At 43.3% G+C, this 17535-nt stretch overlaps 1 protein-coding gene across 9 annotated transcripts in view; it reads right to left on the minus strand.

Annotated features, from left to right (window-relative positions):
* The window catches only part of CHD5 (chromodomain helicase DNA binding protein 5), a 409378-nt gene that overhangs the window by 153997 nt on the left and 237846 nt on the right, over positions 1–17535 (minus strand). The window lies entirely within an intron of this gene.

The raw sequence follows: 17535 nt of genomic DNA on the forward strand, positions 1-17535 counted from the left end.
ATTTATCACAAAAAAGGAACAGGAATACACTTACAATCATCCAGTGAAAACAATCAGGCCATACTGACGTTCCTACTGAAGGAACGTCAGTATTGCCATCTAACACTGCATTTTCTTTTCACTGGATGTTTGTAAGTGTATTCCTGTTCCTTTTTTGCAATAAATTTTAACAGTTTTACACTATGTTGGCCCTGTCTGGCTTATTTCTTTTATGTAATCGTGAGGGACTTCCTGGCATCCATATATGCAACGCTCGGACCACCTTATGGGAACTTCGGGTGATTCAGCTACCTTTGGGTATTTTCACTGAAACCAGCCTGTATGACCCATTTGCTATAAGGTATATTGGGTCCATACTAGGGATCGACCGATTATCAGCAACACCGATATATCGGGGCCTGATATGCACTTTCCCCGATATATCGGAATGGACCCCTGGGGTTACCGATATTTAGGGAAAGTGTTTGTACAGTGGTGATGCCTGCAGCTAGAGGTATCACCCCGGTACCGGCGTCCATAGCCAACGGTCGGCTGTCTTGTAATGAAAAAATTATGTGGCTGAGAAGCCGCTCGGCTGTCATTACAAATAGCCGGAGGGGACGTTCCCCCCCCCCCCCCACACCGCCTTCCGCAGCTCGCCCGGGTCTCCCGTCCCACCGGGAGACCAGGGCACCCTACCTCCACTGCCACCGCCGCTGATGAGAAGACTTGGGTCTCCATGTAAAAAACCTGGAAGTGATGTCATAACATCACTTCTGGGTACTTGGCGCCGAATTAAAAAAACTGACAGCATTCAAAACAGCCAAACTTGGCATTTTGAATGCTTTTCGGTGCCGAGGTGGGGTTTGGGGTCTTTTAGACCCCCCAGATCCCTCCACAAGGAGTACCTTTAGAAAAATAAAAAAAATTTTTTTTTTACATGTCCGAAAATATCGGCAGATATCGGCCGATACCGATGACCAAAATATCGGTATCGGCATTAAAAAAACTATATTGGTCGATCACTAGTCCATACCCTCCGGTGAGCGCATTTATTGTCTTCCTTGGTGATGGGATCATCTCATCTCTAAACGTCACCTAATGATTGGAAGATTTTGCTTTTTTCACCTGGGACTCACTTATATGAACATTTACAGTACATGTTTATTCTTTCACCACGTTTTATATTATGCTTTTAGCGCTGCACTTCTATTTGTGTTATGGTTTATTCAACTTATGTCAGTTGATGTGCTAGCAGCTCATTTACTATATCCAGTTAGCGCAGTTTGATCATTTTATTTCTAAAACCCATACCTTACAACAACCCTGTCTCAAACGGTTGGCGCTATATAAATCCTGTATAATAATAATAACCAACGAGTGTATATAAGTGAGAATTTAATGCTATGTGCCACATCCCATAAACTATATTGGAAATTGAATTAGGACAAAACTGGACTTTATAGGCACAGATACACCATATGATTAAAAGAAAAGTGTTTTCAACTCCTTAAACAGCCCAAGAAGTGTATATCTATCCATTTTATTGGGGCTCTATATATACGTTCTAAGTGGTGGGTTCTGGCAGGTATTATACAATCACTAGGGAAGTCTTTTTTATAATTTCCTTCCACATTTTCTTTTTCTGTGTTCAATTTGATAGACCCCCTCCCTATTACTATATCTCCTTTCTAAAGACCTTTTTACTCGTAGATTGGTTCCTTTAAACCTGAAACTGGTCCCTCCCTTTTTACTACATATAATTTTAGCCAATATATTGGAAGACTGGGTTTCCTATGTGTAGCTGTTTTTTTTTTTAATTATTTTTTATTGAAAAAAACAAAACAATTTCTAACATACAAAATCCCGCAACTGTACAACTGGTACATACAGATGTGTATCATGATGGATACATAGATATAACAAGCAAAAATGTGAAACATAAGTCAAGCATAAATCAAAGTAGCCTCATAGTGGTGAGAACAATATAATATCATCAGAACATAGAATTAACATTAGCTGTGGGATACCATGTCGACCAGTCTTTCCAGGCATTGATGAATGCTGCAGAGGATCCAGATCTAATAGTTACGTTTTTTTCATAAGAGTATATGGATTGGACTATAGATATTGTCTCTGAGATATTAGGGGCTAGGTTCCCTCTCCAGTGTCTAGCGATCGTGAGTCTTGCTGCTAGTAGTACGCTTGTTATCACTTTTCTGTATGGCATTGGAACTGAGTCGATTCCCAGATTTACAATGGCCAAGTCTGGTGATGGTTTTAGTAGGACGCTAGTGACACTGGATAGGAGCCTCCTATGTGTAGCTGTTTTTGATGGACACTCCTTAGGGTAGGTGTTCCCATTACCCTCAAATGTACTTTCACTCTTACCCTTTCATCTATCTTTCTATATGGCTTACCTGGTGTGAACACATCTTACTTATTGGTGGTAGATGTGGATATAAATATACCTTCCCTCTCTTTGGGTATAGAATTGGTAATGGAGTGTTTCCACACATTCGCTGCACATCCCTTACCGGCATGTTGGGTTACCTTGGGGAATCTTGCACAGCGAGGCTAGAACACTTTGGTGACGGATATATATATCACTTATTCTAATTTAATTTAATAAAACAATAACTGTGGTGCTAAACCCTATAAAAGAGTCCCAAATGAATGAGAAAACAGTCCATAAGAATATATCTCCACACTTGAGAACATGAGAGACAATTCCAGAGTTGAAGAACCACCACCAGAAAGCACTCCAGCACCACCACTCCTTACCAGATGTAGTTGACCCCCACAACAGAGATCAAATGCGCATAGACAGTAGGTTTAAAAACAGGAGGCTTCCCACTCTGATATCCAGTTGACAGGCTTCTCCATATTCTTCTCCATATTGTCCTTTCTCCTCCCCTTCCTTTCCGGCATATGCAGTGGTTCCGGAGCGTGGAGCGCATCTCCGACTTCCGGCCACTTAGCATTTCCGATTGGCTGGCTCTCCTCCGCAGCTTTAAAAGGCACCAGCGCACCCCGAGGCCACATCCCTTGACGACGTCTTTTTATGACGAAACGTGCGTCGGGTGGCGCTCTCGGTGACGCGGGTCGCAGCGTGGAGGAGACATAGCGGCCATCATTCGGGTGGTTAACGCTGAGAACGCCCAGGAACATCGGGGAGGTCTACTTATGTCATTTAATGGACGCGAGATTTCTTCTTTTATTCTGTAAGTGGCAAAAACTGTCTATGCGCATTTGATCTCTGTTGTGGGGGTCAACTACATCTGGTAAGGAGTGGTGGTGCTGGAGTGCTTTCTGGTGGTGGTTCTTCAACTCTGGAATTGTCTCTCATGTTCTCAAGTGTGGAGATATATTCTTATGGACTGCTTTCTCATTCATTTGGGACTCTTTTATAGGGTTTAGCGCCACAGTTATTGTTTTATTGTGTATTTTAATCTGCCATATTCCAGATTAGTGTGGCTGCTTTATCCTCACGTTTTGGCAAATCATTTGGTCATTTTTATATTATCTTTTATACGTTTTCTTTAGCGCAGCAATATTGTGTTTTTTCTGTTAATTTAATATTGTACTATTTATTTTTTTATTGTATTTTGTATTTCTACTACATATAGAATGACTAGAAGAGCTCCTGAAGAAGCACTGAGATCGGGAAACATGTAGAGCTTGGGGTTTTTACTCTAGCCCAGGCATGTCCAACCTGCGGCCCGGAACTGCAGGCAATGCGGCCCACTGCCCCCTGACAATTTTTTTTTTGTTGCTGGGGAGGAAGGAAGTCGGGAGCACAGCCACAGCAGCTTCCAACGAACGGTAGGCAGAGGCTACCTCTGAGGGGGGGGGGGGGGGGGAGGAGGCGAGCATGTGCAGTGTTTCTGACTCCTACAACCATTAACACCTCAAATTACTGAAGTGGTCATGGTGGGTAGAGTGTTCCTTTATTATCTCTCAGAAGAAGTAAACCTCTGTATACTGATTCCATTTCATTAGATCATCCTCTAGTTGTGCTAAATTAGTGCGGGGGGGGGGGCGCGGCGGCACAGGAAGGACGCAGCGGAATTTTATTACTTATATACCTTAACTATAGTATATATTTTATATGCGGCCAGAGAAAATTTCTTTACACTCAATGTGGCCCGAGAAGCCAAAAGGTTGGACACCCATGCTCTAGCCCAACATTCAGGTATCCATACCTCTAGCAGGCACCATAGGGAGTCCTCCTGTATCTTGGACACCTATGTTTAGGTTTGGGTAACTGTATGGCTTGTATGATTTTAATATTGTTATGTATTGCAATATGTATTGTAGATTTTGTATGTTAGTGAATACATTTTTCTTTTAATCATATGGTGTATCTGTGCCTATAAAGTCCATTTTGCCTCTGTATGATACCACTGGGGTTGGGCCTCTGATTGCATATCTACCATCTCCCCCCTCACCCTTTATTTTCTTCTGTTTTACTTATTCTTCCTGAACCATACTCCAGAATCTCGGAGTTATAACTCTATATACAAGTGGGAGGAGAATCATGTCAGTGGATAAGGGGACCTTGCTTTTTCTGTGGTAGGGAACCCTCTTGCAGTAAGCGGATCTATTCTTGTCTATTTCCCTGAACCATTCAGCTATGTTCCAATGTAACCACGTTTATCTTTTTGTTTTGCTTTTTCTTTCAATACCATTTGCAATCTCTGCACCTCCTAGCAGTGACCTCTGCCCCCCCCCTAACTCCGACAGTAGTGTCCTATGCCCCCCCAAAGCCCCCCTTCATATCATCGCCTACTGTAGTGTGCTCTGACCGTCCACCCCTGCCCACCCCAACAGTAGTGTCTTGTGCCCCCCTTCACATCACCCCTCCCCCACAGTAGTGTCCTCTTCCCCCATTCACCCCCCCCCCCACACACACACCAGTGTCCTGTCTTACAGTGGGTGTACCGGAGTGCGGAGAGCAGGAGGGAGGACAGCACTGGACAGAGGGCAGGAGCTGCCGGAGTTAAACTTTCATATTAACAAGCTGGTTTTTGGTTGCTAGGATTACCTGGCTTCCTAGCAACCAATCACTTGCTGGTTAAATGGTTGCTGGGATTGCCTGGCTTCCTAGTAACCAATTGCCTGCTGGTTAACTCGAAAAGTTTCATGAGGCAGCTCCCACCTTCCATCCAGTGCTGTGCTGCCTCCCACTCCTGATTCTGCAGTAAAGAGAGGAGCGGTGGAGGTTGGAAGGGGGGGGGGGGGTCGGGGTTCGAGTGAGGACCAGTAAAGCCCTCTGTGTTCATAATCTACCTGTCGGCTGCTCGTTGTCGATGGGTAGATTGCGATTGATGATCACCCCCCACACACACACGTGTAGGTAGCACTCTCCTACCTGACAGTGGGTGTACAGCAGAACAGAGAGCAGGAGGCCGCACAGCAATGGACGGAGGGTGAGAGCAGGAGCTGCCGGAGTTAACTTTTCATATTAATAAGCTGGTGATTGGTTGTTAAGACTGCTCGGCTTTCTTGCAACCAATCACCTGCTGAATAACTCAAAAAGTTACATCAGGCAGCTCCCACCCTCCATCCAGTGGTGTGCAACCTCCCACTCTCTGCTCTGAAAAACCCTCTGTGTTTGTGATCTACCCATCAACTGCCTACGGTCAACGGATCGATCGCGATCTACGGCTTCCCAACCCCCGCTCTAGCCAGTATGAAGTGCTTATAAATTTATTTCAAATATATATTTGACGGTTTGCCCGCAGTTCAGCTGTAATCTAATTATGCTCAGATATCAACAATCCAAACGTATAACTCCATCCGCAAAGTCACTTCTTATTTATCTCACAGAATTCGGTGAACGTCACCCTTCCAATAATACATCAAATATAAAACCAGTTTTGACATAAATCAATGACACCGCCGCAGACTGCAATTGTAATATGCAAACTGCAGAGGAGAGGGGGACATCGGAGTAAATGGATTACCGGTGTCATGCACAACATTCTGACTTCACAAGATGAAATGAAGGGCTGCAAAGTCCATGTGCCGGTGAGCGGGTTTATAAGATGAAAAAGCAGTCTTGGATCGAAATATGCAAAAATGGACTGGAAAACCCAAAATATAATATAATTATTATGTATTAAAAGTGACTGTAAATCTAAAATGTCCTTTTTTTTTTTTAAACATGAAGTGAAGTGGTTTTGCACAGAGAACCCCCCCCCCCCCAATCCTCCTCTTCTTGGGTCCAAAGCCCACACTATTGGCTCCTCCCCCTCTGCCAAGTGCCCCCAGAGAAATCCTGGAAGGGAGGGAAGCTGCACACAGAAGATTTTTTTTTTTTTACTTTAATGCAGAAAATGCATTAAGATAAAAAAACCTTCTGTCTGTACAACCAAGGCAGGGCAGAAGGGTTTTTTTTTTTTTTTTATCTTAATGCATTCTATGCATTAGGATAAAAAAAAACCTTCTGTTTTCAGCAGCCCCCCCTCCTCTGAGCTCCATCTCAATCCAAACCTGAGCTCCATCTCAGTCCAAACCAGAGCTCCATCTCAGTCCAAACCTGAGCTCCATCTCAATTGAAACCTGAGCTCCATCTCAATCCAAACCTGAGCTCCATCTCAATCCAAACCAGAGCTCCATCTCAGTCCAAACCTGAGCTCCATCTCAATCCAAACCAGAGCTCCATCTCAGTCCAAACCTGAGCTCCATCTCAGTCCAAACCTGAGCTCCATCTCAATTGAAACCTGAGCTCCATCTCAATCCAAACCTGAGCTCCATCTCAATCCAAACCTGAGCTCCATCTCAATTGAAACCTGAGCTCCATCTCAATCCAAACCTGAGCTCCATCTCAATTGAAACCTGAGCTCCATCTCAGTCCAAACCCGAGCTCCATCTCAATCCAAACCCGAGCTCCATCTCAATCCAAACCTGAGCTCCATCTCAGTCCAAACCTGAGCTCCATCTCAATCCAAACCTGAGCTCCATCTCAATTGAAACCTGAGCTCCATCTCAATCCAAACCTGAGCTCCATCTCAATTGAAACCTGAGCTCCATCTCAGTCCAAACCCGAGCTCCATCTCAATGCAAACCTGAGCTCCATCTCAATCCAAACCTGAGCTCCATCTCAATTGAAACCTGAGCTCCATCTCAATCCAAACCTGAGCTCCATCTCAATCCAAACCTGAGCTCCATCTCAATTGAAACCTGAGCTCCATCTCAATCCAAACCTGAGCTTCATCTCAATCCAAACCTGAGCTCCATCTCAGTCCAAACCTGAGCTCCATCTCAATCCAAACCTGAGCTCCATCTCAATTGAAACCTGAGCTCCATCTCAATCCAAACCTGAGCTCCATCTCAATCCAAACCTGAGCTCCATCTCAATTGAAACCTGAGCTCCATCTCAATCCAAACCTGAGCTTCATCTCAATCCAAACCTGAGCTCCATCTCAGTCCAAACCTGAGCTCCATCTCAATCCAAAACTGAGCTCCATCTCAATCCAAACCTGAGCTCCATCTCAATTGAAACCTGAGCTCCATCTCAATCCAAACCTGAGCTTCATCTCAATCCAAACCTGAGCTCCATCTCAATCCAAACCTGAGCTCCATCTCAATCCAAACCTGAGATTCATCTCAGTCCAAACCTGAGCTCCATCTCAATCCAGGGATGTTGCACGAGAGAGATTCTGCTGTTCGGGACTCTCCCTTTTGATTGGCTGAGACACACAGCGAGCACCATTGGCTCCCGCTGCTGTAAATCAAAGTCAGTTAGCCAATAAGGAGAGAGGGGATGTGGCTTACTGTAGGGGCACTCGGCAGGAGGGAGGGGCCTGGAACACTGGCGAGGGACCTGATTACCAACCCCCTCTGCTACTTCACTGACCAGATAAATATCCTAGGAGTTTAATTGATTTGATGCTATACTCTGATTAAAAAGTGTTCCTTTAATTTTGGTTTTTGGTAACTAATATTATACACATATTATTTTTTTCTTTATTTGTTGTTGGCTTTATACACTTAAAAAAACATATGAATGCTGACAATTGTATCTCTTTGTACTTCTAGGCTTTTTCCCTTTCTGTAAATGTTTATAATGAAAATTTCAACAAAAAATATATTAATAATATATCCAACATTTTTTTTAAAAAGAAATAAGAATCTAAAATAGAATTTCTCATTTTTGGGGCTCCCGCCGCAAACTGAACAAATATATCTTAGACTCCTAATTGAAGTCCCCGATCTCCGATTTTAATCAGGTGTTTAACTTTATTACATTACAATGTTTTTTTTTTTTTTTTTTTATATACAGTATATACACCTCTGACCTCATAAAGCATACAGAACTAACAGCCTGCTAATTTGAGCCATAACTTAAATAATACTAGTAATATTAATATAACCTTTGAACCTTCCTAATTCCTTTTTTTTACACTGTATTGGCCACATTGCCGACAAGCCTATCACTTTTTTTTTTTTTTCTCTCTTTTCTTTCCCTATTGAGCCCTCACATTATTTATTGAATTTTGGTTTTTGGTACCTAATAATATACACATACTTATTTGTCCTTATTTGTTGTTGGCTTTATACACTTCAACAACCATATGCATGCTGTCAATTTTGTATTTTTTATAGGCTCTGTTATTTACCTAAGCTTTGTCCTCTCTCTTTTTTCCCTTTCTGTAAAGGTTTATGATGAAAATTTCAATAACAAATATATTAATAATATAACCAATTTTATCTAATTTTTTTATCTAAAATAGAATTTCTCATTTCCAGGGCTCCCGCAGACTGAACATATATATCTTAGGCTCCTAATTGCAGTCCCTGAGCTCCGATTTTAATCAGATGTTTAACGTTATTATATTACAATGTTTTCTTTTTTTTTTTTTTTTTTTTAATATATACCTCTGACCTTATCAAGCATAGAGAACTAACAGTCTGCTAATTTGAGCCATAATTTAAATAATAATAATAATTAATAATATAACCTTTGAACCTTCCTAATTCCTATTTCTTACACAGTATTGGCCACATTGCCGACAAGCCTATCACTTTTTTTCTATCTTTTCTTTCCCTCTTGAGCCCTCACATTATATATTTAATTTTGGTTTTTGGTACCTAAAAATATACAAATATTTATTTTTCTTTATTTTTTGTTGGCTTTATACACTTCAACAACCATATGCATGCTGTCAATTTTTTTTTTTTTTAATAGGCTCTGTTATTTACCTAAGCTTTGTCCTCTCTCTTTTTTTTCCTTTCTGTAAGGCTCCGTTCACATGTCAGCGTATGGATCACGGGCAGAACCGCCGCGGTTCCGCCCGCGATCCGGAGATTATTGCAAATCGCGGGACGCCTGTGCGTTGCCCGTTGATTTGCAATAGACCCCCCAAACGCTGAGCGATGTTGCCGCGATTTCCGCCTGCCGAATCGCGGTAACATTGCGCAAAAAAAAAAATCGCGGGACGCATTACGACCAAAAAAAGTACAAGAGCTTCTTTGGAGCGTAATGCGTCCCGCGATTTTTTTTTGCGCGATGTTACCGCGATTCGGCAGGCGGAAATCGCGGCAACATCGCTCAGCGTTTGGGGGTCTATTGCAAATCAACAGGCAACGCACAGGCGTCCCGCGATTTGCAATAATCTCCGGATCGCGGGCGGAACCGCGGCGGTTCTGCCCGTGATCCATACGCTGACATGTGAACGGAGCCTAAAGGTTTATGATGAAAATCTCAATAAAAATATATTAATTAATATAACCAACACCAACAAGCTTATCACGTTTTTTTCTCTTTTCTTTCCCTCATGAGCCCTAACATTATGTATTTAATTTTGCTTTTTGGTACCTACCGGTAATAATATACACATATTTTTTTTTGTTATTTACCTAACCTTTGTCCTCTCTTTTTTTTTTCCCTTTTATGATGAAAATTTAAATAAAAAATATATTTTAATTTTAAACAACATTTTTGTTTTTTTAATAGAAAATAGAATTTCTCATTTTCGGGGCTCCCGCAGACTGAATGGATATATCTTAGGCACCTAATTGCAGTCCCCGATCTCGGATTTTAATCAGGTGTTTAACGTTATTCATTGCAATGTTTAAGCAAAAAAAAATTTTTTTTTTTTATCCTGTCACTCGGGCTCGTAGTAGTCACAACATTAATTTTCTAGAACGGTGCGTTGCCATGGTGATGAGCGCAGATGTAAAATCCCAATGCAATTTCAATGAATGCACAGCCAAAATAATCCGGCACTTGCATTTTTATAGCTTCCTGCGATGATACAAAAAGTTTAAACTATTTATTATTCCAACCCAAAATATGAATATTATAATAAGGCAAAATGAAAGGTTCTGCGACAGGCAGACTGCGACTTCCTTTTATTGAAGTGAAATCTGAATGGCCGCTCTGGGTCACTTATACAGGCCATACAAGGATCAAAATTCAGGCTGGTTCAGCAGGGACCAGGAAAATTTCTATACATGTGGCCGCTGGTAGAACAGAAGTTGATTTCGCTTAGATTCACACTAGTGCAGTGCAATTTAAAAACAATTTTCAATGCGATTTTGTACTGCAGCTGCAGTGTGAACTGGTGCGATTTGGATACATTTTGAATGTGAGTTTTTAGACTGCAACTCATCTATGCTGATAGCAGCAGGGATGAGTCATTGGTTGTTAAGAAGCCAGCACCCACCGGCTTCCTAGCAACGATGAGTCATCCCTGCTGACAGCAGAATGTAAACAAGATAACCAGAATTAGAAAAAAAAAACAATCCTCCCCCTAATCCATAGAAGGCCTTTCGGGTCTAGTATGGATTTTAAAGGGGACCCCATGTGAAAAAATAACGTAGGATCCCCCTGAAAATCCATACCAGACCCTTATCCAAGCATGCAGCCCCGCAGGTCCAGGGAAAGGAGGGAGAGAGCGGCGTGTGAGTGATGTCACCATGTGACCACACCCACATTATGGCACCCCGCCCCATCATGCCATAGGGGCATGGTCCACCAGGGACATCACCAGGTGGCTCTGCCCCCTATGACGACACATGTCACCCCTGAGAACCCACCCCCTGGGATCCCTGCTGCTGACAGCAGGGATGAGTCACTGGTTGTTAGGATGCTGGCCCCTAACCAACACAAATCGCATTGTAAAACAGATCGAAAAAAGCATGCAGATGTGATTTTGATGTGTCTATTGAAGTTTATGGACCACAAAATTGCACGGCATTGCACCAAACCCGCACAGGACCCTTTTCAAAGTTGGGTCATCTACGGCAGCCTTTCTAAACCTTTTCAACACAGAGGAACCCTTGAAATAAATTTCTGGGCTTGGGGAACCCCTGCTAAAAATAAAAAATGTACAACTCATGACACATTAGTGTGACAGTCAGTGGGACAAATGCTCCTTACTCTTGTCATCATTGGGAGGAATTAACCCCTTACAGATAGCTAAAAGGAACAATGGTGTCATTGGGAACTTATCTGGGAGGCAGAAATTGCCCATTGCTCAAGGAACCCCTAGCAACCTCAGAAGGAACCCAAGCGTTCCACGGAACCCTGGTTGAGAAACCCTGGCCTATGGTATCACAACTCTACAAGACTTCCTAACAAACTCCAAGCCCGAGAGTATCAAATGGCTATTTACTGAACATGGTCTACTAAGAAATATGCATTTCTCATGTGCCCCTATCCTACACTTTTTAAACACACACCCTATCCCAGAACTGCATATTCCCTCTAAAGTACTTTACTCATCCCCGATATCAAACACTACAGCCTCTATGAATGGAATAGGATCTATGAAAGGAGGGGGCGGAGCTATCAATCATTTGCCCATTCTTCATTCTTAGATCCTGTTCCATTCATAGAAGTTGTAGTACGCCTTCTATGAATGGCAAAGCTGGGTGGAAAGGGCGAGCATTGTCAGGTTCTCCTAATGAATGCCTAAGACAGCACTTTAGTTGTAATAACCCCTGCTGCACCGGGGGCAAAGGAGGATTACTACTAACAACCAACAAGGAAACAGTATGCGACGGGACAAAAATTACGCTAGAAGTCTAGCGAAAAAAACGGGAGAACCGGAGCTGCCAATGTACGAGGAAGATTTAGATTTTTTGCTGTTGCTGGAACATTACTTAGACACCCGCATCCGATTCAAACCCCCTCACGTGAACTCCCTCTCCCTGGTCACAGTAGTACTGAGCTAAGTGATACTGCAGCAGAGAAGATGGTGGGCTACACATGTGAGGGCTTTGAAGGCTTGCTCCGGAGATGGTGGAGGGGAGCAATACCAGCTTGGAGTGTCCTAGCAACGTCCCAGCAAAAAAGGCAGGATGATGCTATCTCTGGGGGTTTTTCATAGGGATAGACCGATTATCGGCAAGGCCGATATATGGTGGCCGATATGCACTTTCCCTGATATATCGGTATCGGCCCAGGAACTGGCCGATATTTTTGTGATGTCATTCTGCCTTCTTAGGCCGCTTCCCTCGCCTTGGACAGCCTCGTCTGGAGTCGGGACTAGTCTCCCGGAAGTGTATCAAAGCCATACACCCACCCACAGCAGCCCAGTGCCAGTCAGCCACCCACATCCACAGGCCCTGTACCAGCCAGCCGCACACAGCCCCTGTGCCAGTAACCCAGCCATCCACCCACCACAGGGTGCCAGACACCCAGCCACCCACAGGCTCTGTACCAGCCACAGGCACTGTACCAGCCAGCCACCCACAGCCCCTGTGCCAGCCACCCACCTACCACAGGGTGCCAGACAGCCACCCACCCACCACAGGGTGCCAGACAGCCACCCACCCACCACAGGGTGCCAGACAGCCAGCCACCCACCACAGGGTACCAGACAGCCAGCCACCCACCACAGGGTGCCAGACAGCCAGCCACCCACCACAGGGTGCCAGCTACCCACCACAGGGTGCCAGCCATTAAGCATTAAACAAAAATTAACATGTTCAGTACCAGATTTGTGTCGAAAATTTTCTTCATTTTTCAAAACTATAAATGTACAAAATATCGGCCCATATCGGCCGATACCGATATGCGCTGTCCAAACTATCAGTATCGGCCCTGAAAAACTATATCAGTCTATCCCTAGTTTTTCAGTCAGGCTTTGGGAGGTAGGTAAATGGCCTACACCATAGGTATGCACAGCCTATTGCATTAGGGTGTGCAGCCCAAAGCTCAAACACAAATGCCTTTCTCTGCAGCCTCAGCTGCACTGGACAGTGAACGAATGGGAAGTACTCTGTGCTGAGCGGCTTCCTGTTCATTCACAAACTGAAGCACAGTAAACACAATATACTATGCTTCAGTTATGAATAAACACAGTGAGTGTGTTCACTGTGTTCATTTAGAAAAGGAAGGTAAATTACATATTTACTAGCCTCTTCCCCCCTCTCAATCCTGAAATATGCCCTGCAGCAGACAATAGGAGAAGAGACGAGGGAAGCCAGCAGCACTGCGGAGCGGTAGGGACCAACACTGGGCAAAGCCCAGGCTGTAAGGGGAATCTGCAGCTCCACACATAGTGGCACACCTGGCAACTTCCTGCTACACCTATCAACTTTGGTCAAAGCTGGACTGGCACAGGCAGCTCTTATGTGTATAGACATTTTTTGCTAACAGTGAACTAACCATACTGTATAAAGGAATTGTAAAGGCAGAAGGTGCATTCTATGCATTAGGATAAAAAACCTTCTGTGTGCAGCTCACCTCCTCATACTTACCTGAGGTTCATCTCTATTCAGCGATTTCCACAAGTCCCTCAGCCGTCTCTCTCCTGATTGGCTGAGACACAGCAGCTGCACCATTGTCTCGCGCTGCTGTCAATCAAACTCAGTAAGCCAATCAGAAGCAAGAGGGGGCTGGGCAAAAATGGCAGCTACATGTCTGAATAGATACATGGAGCTGCAAGCCCATAGTAATACCTACTAGTCATTTGCAATACCTGTATCACTTATTTTTTGTTTGAACTTTTAAAATGATGCAGCACACTCCCACTCAGGAGCTAGGGATCGCACAGAAAGCTGTATAGAGAGGCGATCTGTGATTAAGCCAGGAATCGCACTGAATAACTGAGATAAACGTTACTACCGTGTTTCCCCGAAGATAAGACCGGATCTTACATTAATTTTGGCAAAAAAAGACACAGTAGGGCTTATTTTCGGTGTAGGTCTTATCATGTAATGTGCTGTAGACATACAGAGTTGCTGGCTATCTCTTTGCTTGACGGTAGTGGTGGCAGGGGGGGGTGGGGCTAATGGCAAACCAAAGCACCACCCCAACTTCCCCTGACAAACGGAAGGATGGGTGGCCGGCCGGCCAGCAGGCAGGCAGGCAGGCAAAACAACACACCATATTCCCCACCCCGAATGGCCTACCTCCTTATCTCCTCCTTCCTCCTGTCCGAGCCGGGGGGTGCTGGATGGCTGTGCTTCTCCTCCAGCCATGTGTCTCCTCCCTCTTCCTGGCCAGTAAGATCGCTTCTCCTGTTGGCCAATTGGGAAAGGGGTCTCACAACCCTCTTCCTGATTGGCTGGGAGGAGAAATCAGTGTGACAATAGCGCAAATTTATTCGCTATTGCCATACAACTGGGTGGGCTCCGGGCGCAGTGCTCTGTGCCCCGAGCCCACCCTTTTTTGAAGCCTATTAGAGCCTCTGGCTCTAATCACGTGCTTAAAAAAAAAAAAAAAAAACCCTATTGGAATGCATGCATCCGGCTCCCTGCATGGATAGGGGGCGGCGCCCCTGCGCCCCTAATGGACGGTCCGCCACTGCTTGACGGTCATGTTTATTGTTTTACTAGAAAAACAACAAGGAACAGACTTTACAGTCACTTTAACCTTCTTAGCGGTATTCCCGAGCGTGGCTCGGGGTTAAATTTCAGAGCCAAAAGCGGTAACCCCGAGCCACACTCGGGGTACCGCCAGAAGCATCGCTGGATCCTGTAAGAGAGGTTTCTTACCTTGTCACCAGGATCCAGCGTTGTGTCTCGGTGGTGTCTCGCGGTGGATCTTCCTCCCGATCCTCTCCGTGCCCTGGCTTCCGTCTCCTGTGACGTGACGTTCGCAGGGGGGTGGAACCGGCGGCAAATTCAAATGTAAAAACACACCAAACACACTGATACCATTCAAAAAAAAAAAAAAAAAAATCACATTAGTTTGCCCCCCCAGTGCCCTTTCCTGCAGTTTTACTGTACTTTTTATGTAAATATATATATATATATATATATATATATACACACACACACATATATATATATATATATATGTAATTCTTGTGAATGAGCAGCCCAAACCAACTGTATACATTATATATATGTATATATATATATATATATATATGTATATGTATATATATATATATAAAATATATGTATACATAATATATGTATCCATACATACATATATATATATATATATATATATATATATATATATATAATAAATGTATACAGTTGGTTTGGGCTGCTCATTCACAAGAATTACATGCAAAATAATGGTACCGCTTTCAGCACCTAAAATCCAATAGAATCATACCGCCAGGGAGGTTAAGACAAGGGTCTCCAAACTACGGCCCTCCAGTTGTTCAGGAACTACAATTCCCATCATGCCTAGTCATGTCAGAGTTTTACAATGCCTCATGGGATGTGTAGTTCCGCAACAGCTGGAGGGCCGTAGTTTGGAGATCCTTGCTTTAAGACATGTAACTGCAATGCAAAGAACAGAACCCAGCCTTGCTGACATGCAGGGTTCTTACTGGTAACTTCCGCTTTGGCAGAGAGGCCCACAGAGAAGATTTTGTTTTGATGTGATAGAAGACACCTTGTGGTGCATGAAGTTAGATAGTGCTTTTACCTTTATAGCTTTAAAATGTTCGACAGATAATCGCTGCAGCAATAACTCAAAAAATGTGTGCTCAGTGAAAACATATTATACTTCCCATTTCCCTTTTAAATGGGTATTTATGGATTCATCTGGCTTGCAATAAAGAGTGAAGCTAATCAGTTTAAAACCCGGGGAAAGGCAGGATGGACGGGGAGTTATCATTCAGAGCACATATGCAATTCGAGACGAGATATATTGTAACCAAAATGTACCATTTGAAATGGGAACACGAAAAACCCATTATGATAAGTGCTCGAGCCGCCTGAACCATCTGATGGCTGCTACGCGGACAGCCTTGTGCAGTCACCAGATAGTGATGTCATCCCCGGGAGCCTTGGAAACCTCTCGCAATGCATCTATGTGTATTAGTGCAGAGATGGGATGCTGGCTTGTAGCAGAATAAACATGGAAGCATTTCACATTTAAAAGCAACTTTTGTTGCTTCATATACGACCTGTACAAGAAAAGGTTTTACAGTATACTCGGACTGACAGGGGGGCGACACCCACTTTTCATTTAAAGGCGATTTAGGAAATAATAGGTTATGGCTGGGTATGGGAGGGTAACAAATCCTACATGATTGCATAATTATAACAAAGCAAAAACAAGGATAAAGGTGACCACAACCATAGGTATAAAAACAAAGCAATGTTATTGTAAAGAAAATGAATCGGCGCTATATTCATAAATCTAGGTTATATTAGGTGTCCAACCCATGGAGAAAAAAACTAAAGAGGATCCCAATGGCTATAAATATTTCCAAGCAGGATATTAATCCCAATATGTGATTGGTAAAGTGACAGAGTTTCTCAAGGGTCTTCCCTTAAGAAAGTCACGAGGTCTGTGACGCAACGCGTCGGGAGGAGACGGGTGACGTCACTTCCGTGTCTTCAAGAAGTTCTACATTTATCCGCATCCCGCGATTTGCGGTGGAACATTTACCCTAACCTATATGTAAGTCACTACTTTTTGTTTTAATAAATAGTTTTATATACTGCGCAATGAGCCCCCTTTTATCATTTACCCTTATGATGGAATACTCTGGAAAACTTTGAGTGAATACTCATGGGGCTAATCCACATGGTTTTGCTGTGTAAGCAAGTCTGAACAGAAGACCAGGAGACTTATCCCTTTGAGTGCCTGTGATTGAGAGTTGTCAGGAGACATTTTCTCTCTACTACGCCTGTTTATCTTTTGGCTAAGGTGAGCAGCCATTTCTTATCAGTACCGGGATTCACTGTGAAATTTAATCGCACTGACGACCACCTTGAAGCTGAGTGTACCTGGTGTCACTCATATCACGCCCACGGAATTGCCATTTTTTTGCATTTTTGCACTATTATTGAAATGGACTGTTTTTTGATCACAGCACTTTTTATATGTTGATGTCACTTTTTGATCACGTTATATCAGCTATTTATTCCTACTCATCTTCACTATTGCACTTTATTATTGCAGATTTGCACCTGTTTGCACATTATATTCACTACCACTTTTGAATATCACAGATTGGTTTATTGTTTATATTATGGATTTTCTAGCACTATGGATGCTTAATATATTATAGTATGTATGTATTAGTATACAACTCTGTCACAATACCAATCACATATTGGGATTAATATCCTGCTTGGAGATATTTAAAGCCATTGGGATCCTCTTTAGTTTTTTTCTCC

The sequence above is a fragment of the Pelophylax lessonae genome (assembly GCF_965119305.1).
Source record: "Pelophylax lessonae genome assembly, chromosome: 12".
NCBI classification, from domain to species: Eukaryota; Metazoa; Chordata; class Amphibia; order Anura; family Ranidae; genus Pelophylax; species Pelophylax lessonae.